The following is an 8863-nucleotide window of genomic DNA, read 5'->3' on the forward strand; positions in this document are numbered from 1 at the left end:
AAGTCTGTTACAAATTGAGCATTACCAACAACCCCAAACTCGGCATTCCTGAGTTGCACTTTCACCTTTTTTAAAAACAAAACTGTAATGCAGATGCAACACCGGACCTGAGGAATGCCTTTGTTTTCAATCTCTTTCTCCATCATTCAAAATTACCCCATTTTTTCTTCCATTAATTTCAGCTTAAAAACTGGAAACCTTCAAGCACTGTTTTCAAGATTGTTTTTTTTTTTATGTTTTCTTGTTGTCTTTGTTTATGTTTTATAAAAGGTAATATCAAGTCATAGTTGAGGGAAAAAGAAGCAACTTCATTTAATCATAATCATTGCTGCTCAGAAATCTGGGTAGGCTATATGAAAGCTGTGGCACAATGAGAGATGGGAACTCCAAGAAGAACAAGGTCATTTAGAGACAAGCCAATTACTCATTTGATTCTTCTGTCATTTTATGTAAACTATGAGATTGCTGTTTATGTTTAACTGTGTTTTCTCTGATGAAGATTTCATGGCCTAAGACATTGGTCAAGAAGTTGTTGAATATCAAGAGTAAAGCTGAGGACTTTCATGCTGATGATATTGATTATGGAGGTGATTTGACTGGCTTTTAAATCCTTTTTACTCTCTTCTAGAAGATATTTCTTTTCTGAAACCGAAAAATGTCTTCATTTTTGTGAGTGATTTAATACATGCCGTTAACAATTCAAGATCAACCCGATATGTTGATTGCTTTGGACCACATATCTTATTTATCTATTCTTCCAACATTTTAATTAGAACCCAAAATGAGAACTTGATATTGTTTCAATCAGGTACATTTTTCTTCTCTGCAAATCTTTCTAATTAGTTTCATGAATGGACGAATGCTAGAGAGATTGAGCAAGAGGTATTCTCGTCGAGTTCGACTGAGTAAGATTGATCTTGTTGGCTCACAAGTTAGAGATGTGCATAATTATAGGTATGTGTTGTACTCTTAATTGATTTCTGGTTTTGAGTTGTCTTGTTGAATAGGAATTTGGTTTTCAGAGGGTTGTTTTTTGTTCCATATGTGCTCAGGATTTTTGTAGCTACATGGAATGTGGCTGGAAAATCTCCTCTCAGTTATTTGAATCTCGAAGATTGGCTTCATACCTCTCCTCCAGCTGATATTTATGTTCTCGGGTGTGCGAAACTAGTCTGGATTTCTTTATATCTCAAATCTCTTGGAAAAACAAGTTTAATGATTTTAACTGGAGCCTCTATGATTCTTTAATTTGGCCTTTTAGGTTTCAAGAAATTGTTCCTTTAAATGCTGGCAATGTTTTGGGCACTGAAGACAATGGACCAGCCAGAAAATGGTTAGCTCTCATTCGGAAGACTCTGAACAGTCTTCCCGGCAGCAGCGGTGGTTGCCACACACCTTCACCGACACCTGATCCACTTGTAGATCTGGATGCTGACTTCGAGGGATCAACAAGGCTGAAAGCTTCATCTTTCTTTCACCGACGATCATTTCAATCCTTGAGTCGTAGCATGAGAATGGATAACGACCCAGAGATGTCACAACCCTCACTTGATCGTCGATTCAGTGTTTGTGATCGTGTTATCTTTGGACGTAGACCTAGTGACTATGACCCTGATTTCAGATGGGGTTCCTCTACCTCTGATGATGAGAATGGACTTGGGGATTCACCAAGTAAGATTCTGTATTCGCCGTATTCTCCTGCGTCCTATGGTGGATCTTTTCCCATGGAGGAAAGCAATAGGCAAATGGGGCATTCAAGGTACTGTTTGGTTGCCAGCAAGCAAATGGTTGGAATATTTCTAACAGTGTGGGTGAAGAGCGATCTTAGAGATGATGTGCACAACATGAAAGTGTCCTGTGTTGGCAGAGGACTGATGGGTTATCTCGGAAACAAGGTACATTTTTACCTACGGAACTTTCTCTGATTTGAGAGTATATGTTGAACGTGGAACAAGGAGGCATACTCATTTTTTCGGATTTTTTTTCCAGGGTTCCATTTCTATTAGCATGTGTTTGCATCAAACCAGCTTCTGCTTTATCTGTAGCCATTTAAGCTCGGGGCAAAAGGAAGGTGATGAGCTGCGAAGAAACTCTGATGTTATGGAGATCCTCAGAAAGACGAGATTTCCCAGGGTTCATGGAATGGGAGAAGACAATTCTCCCCAAACGATTCTAGAGCACGAGTAAGCAATGCTTGTTCAATAAAGATACTGCATTATTTTCCAGACATTTAGTCTTAGCATTTGGCATAGACTAATAAGTTTTGAATGTCTTGACATAGTCGCATTTTATGGCTTGGGGACTTGAATTATCGGGTTGCTCTTCCATACCAATTTGCAAAGGCTCTGGTTGAGATGCGCGATTGGAAAGCACTGTTGGTAAATGACCAGGCATGTTTATCCTTTATCTTCATGTCCATTTGTACAGCTTTTAGTTTCATTCCTATGAGTCTCTGACAAAATTGATGGTTTTCCAGCTGCGGATAGAGCAGAGGCGAGGCCATGTTTTTGGGGGATGGAGTGAAGGAAGAATATGTTTCCCTCCGACATACAAATATTCAAATAATTCAGACCGATATACCGGGGAGAAGAGAACTCCAGCATGGTAATCTCCCTATTTACCTTGTACATCTTTTAAGCAATTGGGGAAATTGGAGTCATGAAGTTTATTTTGATCTAATAATGATAATACAAGCAAGCAAGGTGTTATTTGTGAAGGTGTGATCGTATATTGTGGTACGGAAGAGGCCTCTATCAGTTATCTTATGTCCGCGGTGAGTCAAAGTTCTCGGATCATAGGCCTGTTTATAGTGAATTTTCAGCCGAGGTCGAGTCTATTAACCATAGCCGAGTGCGAAAAAACTCAAGTTGTTCCAGTGCCAGGATTGAGGTTGAAGAATTGTTGCCAAGATCACACAGATACACTGAACTCAGCTTCTCTTGAGTTAATCTCTACCAATCCATATTCTATGCTACACCCTTCAGAGAAACGGAAAGGACATGTATTTTTTCTCTCCTTGATCAGTCGGGTACTGCTGCTGTAAATCATGTATTTTCCCTTGAGAATATCTGCTGCATATTCTTCTTCTTATCCATCACTCGTTACTTCGTTTTACAGGTGTATGAGAATGTTAACAAAAGAGGTCAATACAATGAACCAATACTCTATCTTGTTATTGAGCTAAAGGCATACTGCTATTTATACAAATGTTTACAGCCAGCTTATAACCAAGTAACTGCTTGGTAACTAACATAACAACTAACCACCATTCTAACAACTTGCTAACTACACAACTAATTATAGTGCCAATCAGCTAAGCAACTTCATCATTTAACATTCTCCCAGCTTCTTCTTCTTCCCTCCAAAGAAAAGACTGCACATTCACCTTGGCTTAAATACACCACACTTACTCCTCGTCATCATCGAATGGCGGTTAACCACACTAACACCATTGCCATCACTCGAGGAGGTAGCATTGTCAACAAGATCAACTACTGCCACAGGATGCCTCAGATCTGCTGACTCAACAACTTCAGCTGTGGCACCTCCTACATGCACATCTTCACGAGCAGCAGTTTCGAGTGAAGACTCACCATGATCAGATAAATCCTGATCCACATGACCAGAATTTCCATGCATAACATCTTCATTTGCACCAATCATTTCTTGTGGAACTGTTTCAGACAATCCAGCCACATCCTTATCAGCAGAATCTGTTCCTAGACTCGAACCAACTGTGTTACCACTCAATTGTCTCATGTCAACAACAATTTCAAGTTCAGTAGATTTTCGTTTGTTGACTTGACTCATGTTACTCGACTCTCCAATGCCCTATGGAATCTGCACCGTGGTGGTGATAACGACGTACTTTTGGCCGCATACCAGAGGAAGGCCGTCCGTCCTTTCGGTAATTTGGATGTAATTTCTTATCCTAAATTCATTCTTCTAGTAACTCTGTACACGACTTCTCCCACTTGCAGCAGGTACAGATTGTATAGTCTTCAATAATTCCAACTCCAGAAGTTCACAGCATACTACAAACCAAATTCCCAGCTGCCAAACTGAAAAAATTCCAGCTTCAGAAAGGCATCCATGAGCAAGCAGTAACAATTTATAAGACAAGTTGTTACTGTCTTCCTGTCCAAAATCATTTGGAAACTCCTTATTGTCAGGTTCTGGAACACTACTTGAAAAAAGAGAGACAAGTGTTTGATTTCTGTGAACCTTCTTTTTTTCTGTTGCAGCTAATCATTTTACTAATAAAGTGTAACTAGATTGAATGTCATGTTTCAAGGATGTTATAATTAAACTCGGATTTTAACTAATTACGTACTTAATCCACAAGGGACCATGCATTTTCCAATAGGCAATGATGTATTAATATCTATTTTAAGGCGAATTCGGAATGTGGTAGCTAAGATATCAACTCGGTGGAGAAACATCAAGAAGAGTCTAAACTCTAAACTAGGTGCTAAAGAAAAACATGCAGGGGGGACCCGGGAATTCCCCATGCCCTGCCTGCTTTGCTTTCCTTATTTTTACAACTCTCTGTTCCTTAAATTCCAACATAAAAACTCCCCAACCTCGACAAAAGTGAAAGATAGATGCTGAGCCGTATGGTGTGATATAGTGATATCCTAGAAATTAGGTTAATTTCAAGGCTTTCCTTTAGGTTATATAGAGCAAAATTTGAATTACATACTTTGCTCCCATTCTGGGTTCAAAAGTTAAAGCAGGATATAATTCAAAATTGATTGAACCTTTAACTTTTGGTTAATGTTCATAGCAGCAAAAGGAGGAGACAGGAAATCAAAGTGAGGATGGGGGGCTGCATGCATGCACGGCCGATACCTGAAAAATGGCACTTTGGTTTCTGTTTAACAAAGTTAACAATCCGCCTTTAAAGTATATGTGTGATGACATGAAGAAGCAGCAAAAAGAAAAGTAAAGACAGTCAACAGTCAAGCGAGTGTGTGTAGAACTGGGGGATGAACACTGAACTTTTACCTAAATAATTTCGTTGAGAATTAATTATCAAAACAGACCTCTTTTATCATTATATTTAAAACATTGGAATATAATTCCTATAAAAAATAAATAAACTCTCACAATAGTTGAATTCATAAAAAAAATAATTAAATTAGTTTGGAGATAAAGATCAAACACTACAAGGCAGTGATGTAAACCTGGGAAGATGCACACAAAGCAAATGGAAAAGGTACATCTTTGAGTCTTCCAGTAGTGGTATCTCTGCTTTCCCCTGGGACCTGATGAAGACGTGACTCCGGCCACTGAAGGTTGGGAATCTCAAGAAAGGGAACTCTATTTCTCTGGGGACCGTACTGTTGGGGGAATTCAAGAGGTTGAAATAATGACGCAAATTTGAATAATTTTGTCCGGGAATTAATGTATATAAACCAACCAAATTAATGGACATGTAATTCACGCTTTGCATTTAACCGTTAGTTGTGTGTACGTAAAGGCTATATGAGCCAAAGTTTGAGCTTGAAAACAACATAACACCGTGGAGCTCAGTCTTTTGTCATGTTGACTCCCTAGGGAGATTCAATTTGTCCAATCCTACCTGGGAAAATGGTACAATAATAGTACCGAAAACAGATTCATCTTTTCAGTAATACTGCTCTTGATCCATACATCATTTGGAGGACTTAACCTCATCAAAAATGTCTTTAATGAAGCACCAGTTGCGTAGAGATAACGTCTTTTTACTTTCCTGATAAGATTACAGTATGAGACAAGTGAAACTATTGCTGTTGCATGCAGGGAGCAAAAGCTGAAATTCCAAGACGGTAACTAAGCAGATCCCTTTCAGAAAAGAATGTAAAATGATTCGTGATATTAAAATTAAATGCGTGCAGTTCCCAATTAAGCATCGATTAGATTGAAGTGATGCCATGTTTAGCTGTGTGTTTTGGACACAATGTTGTTGCTCGGTTAACAACTCATCAGTAACCAGAAATTAATCAAACGGGACGCGTTGGAAGCACATGACAGTTGTAGGTGTAAATGGTGGCGAAACATCATCTTCTTCGCTCTGAAACCGACTGCAGATGTCAAATTATGGCCCAATAAGCCTCGTACCTACCATTTAAGTTCAACTGAACAAAACACCTTGGCCCATTTACCTGATTAATTGCCCTAATTTAAAAACCAACCCAACTCGGCCTCCTTCCCACCGCCTTTCTGGTTTTATTTGGCGTTGTAAATTGTAAAATACTTAAATTCGTAATTTTCAAAATTAACAAAAAAAAAAAGGTTGGTTGGTATTGTAAAACCACGGTGTGAGACCGCACATTCCAGAATATTTAAGCTCCAGTTTTTGTTTTTATTTTTACACTTGGTTCTTCCATATCACTGGACTCTATATAATCTCTTGGTCATAAATGTTGCGATATAATAGGAATTTGTTAATTTTATTTAATAATATTTGTAAATATTTTTTATGAAAAAATTTACGAGAGACAAAATAATTAAATTTATATTATTATTAATAACCAATTGTTCCTTTAAAATGTAATTGCGAGTTTATTGAAATTAATAATATTAATTATATTATATGGATCAAATTAAAAAAATATAAAATAAGATGAAAATTTTATTTTTTTAGTAAAATTAACTAATGTCATATTTTTGTCTAAATGATCAAAATTTTAAATCAAACATATTAAAAATTAATTTAAATTATGATAAAATTTTAAATATTTAAAATTAAAGATTAAAAATATATATTGGGTCGAAATGATGATAAGATGTTTTGCTTTATTAGCGTATAAATCTTTAAAAGTTATGTCTTTTAAACCCCCAACTGCATTTTCATATTTAATCCACTGTATGTAAAATTTAATGTTAAAATTTTATATTAAAAGAACGAATTTATAAATTTTTAGATGAAAATAAATTTATAAGATTTTAAGAAATAATAGTAAACTATCACTATAATATACGTAAAAAGATCTAAAATATAAAAAAATGAAAATTTTAGGGGATGAATGCTATTTATCTCACTCGATCCATTCTTGAACTTTACCAACTTTTATTGACGTTTGTTTTAATTAGCTTGCCTATTTTTGAAGCTTAATTGTTTTTTGGATAAGTAAAAAATAATCAATCGTCGCCTTTTTTGAAGCTTAATTTTGTTGTTACGGTCCCTCTGATTTTTTTTTTCAAAATTAAATTCAAATTGGTACAATATTCTTTTTAATGTTATAAGGTGATTAAAATGTAGTATCTAATCAAAATCAGCTTTAGTCATTAATAATGTATACGTATAATGTAGATATGACTGGTTGAACTTAAAATATCTAAGAAGAATGATACTATTTTACCATTAAAGTCACTCGATCTTTAATTCGTACAATAGTTACACATTAAAACTTATTTTTAAAAATTTAGATCAATTTAAAATAATAAAATATTGAAGATTTAATTTATTATTATACAAATCTTATTAATCTCTGATGTTGATTTTTACTTAAAATTAACAATTATTTTATGGTTTTCGATAACTCAAATTATTAACTTGGCATACGGTATAAAATTGAAAAATTATTAATAATAAAATAATTAAAAAATAGAGACCTGACCCATCTTTATAAAATGAAGAAGATATTTTGTCACAAAAAAACGGGCATACATGTACCTAAAATTTAAGAATGATCATGTAAGATTAGTTGTAAATTCCTACTACCGTCACTCTTGATAGGTAATATGTAAGTTTCTATGTAAATCACAATTATGTCTTAAGTATATCTTGACCCTGGATTGGGAAAGTCATCCCTGACCTAAATTTATTTTAAAGAAAAAGGATTAAATTTTTATTTAGTTGACCATATGACAACAGTAAGTAGGACACATAATAGCGTGGGACATGTGAGTTATGTTTTGAAGGCGTTTTGAACCGCCTTGGCCCCGCACTTGGCATCACACTTCATATCACAAATCGCCTCGCTAGTCGCTACTCCCTTCTTTTTTTTTGCGTTCTTCCTCACCTTCCTTGATACATTTATCCAATAATCCTTCTTCCTTTTTTTTTTCATCATCTCCTTTTTCATCTCTTTTTCCTTCTTCTTCTCCTTTCTCATCTCTTTTTCCTTCTTCTCCTTTCTCGGCCCTCACACACATTGCTACTCCCACTACAATGCTCACCACCAAAAATACTATCACAAATTTGTTGCTCATTTCTCTCTCTTCTCCTTCATTTTATTTATATATCTTTCAGTGTATTTTATGAAATGTGTTGATGTGACGAAGTATTTATAGATGCACACAATATTTTATTTTATGTTGTGATCCGCATGTTAAGGAACTTTAACTGTGAAATCGTTGTCCGTTACAAAATTAATGATGATTGTTTTTATTTATTTATTTGACATGATTTTTATTTTCAATAAAATTGTTAATTGCATTATTTTATTCGAATGGTATTTAATCATAAATTATTAGAGGAACCATTTTGTTATTTCAAACTATTTGCTTAACTAAAGCTCCCATCTGATGCAGCAGCCAAAACAAATGCAACTACTTAAAAAAACCTTCCTAATAATAAGAAATATAAATATAATTTGATTCGTAATAAAAGTTAAACCCTAAACAAAAAACTGCGAAACATGCATCAATAATACTTACCATTAAAGTATGTATGTAATCTAACGCTAATATAAGAATATAAGAGTATTACGATCCTATTATTTACTGTGAAAATACTTGCATAATTAAATATCTAATAAATTTAAGTTTTTTACTTTCGAAAAAACAAATATAAGAAGTACAATAATATCAAAATAGAATTCAGGTCAAACATTAACAAGTTTTCATATTGATGCGAATTCTAAAAATACAATGA

The 8863-nt window shown here is 34.8% G+C and overlaps 1 pseudogene; it reads left to right on the forward strand.

Moving 5' to 3' along the window:
- The first annotated feature begins 231 nt into the window (after window positions 1-231).
- On the forward strand, window positions 232-2989 carry LOC120143692 (annotated as a pseudogene).
- The last annotated feature ends 5874 nt before the right edge of the window (window positions 2990-8863 follow it).

The sequence above is a fragment of the Hibiscus syriacus genome, unplaced genomic scaffold (assembly GCF_006381635.1).
Source record: "Hibiscus syriacus cultivar Baekdansim isolate YM2019G1 unplaced genomic scaffold, ASM638163v2 tig00110860_pilon, whole genome shotgun sequence".
Taxonomy (NCBI): Eukaryota; Viridiplantae; Streptophyta; class Magnoliopsida; order Malvales; family Malvaceae; genus Hibiscus; species Hibiscus syriacus.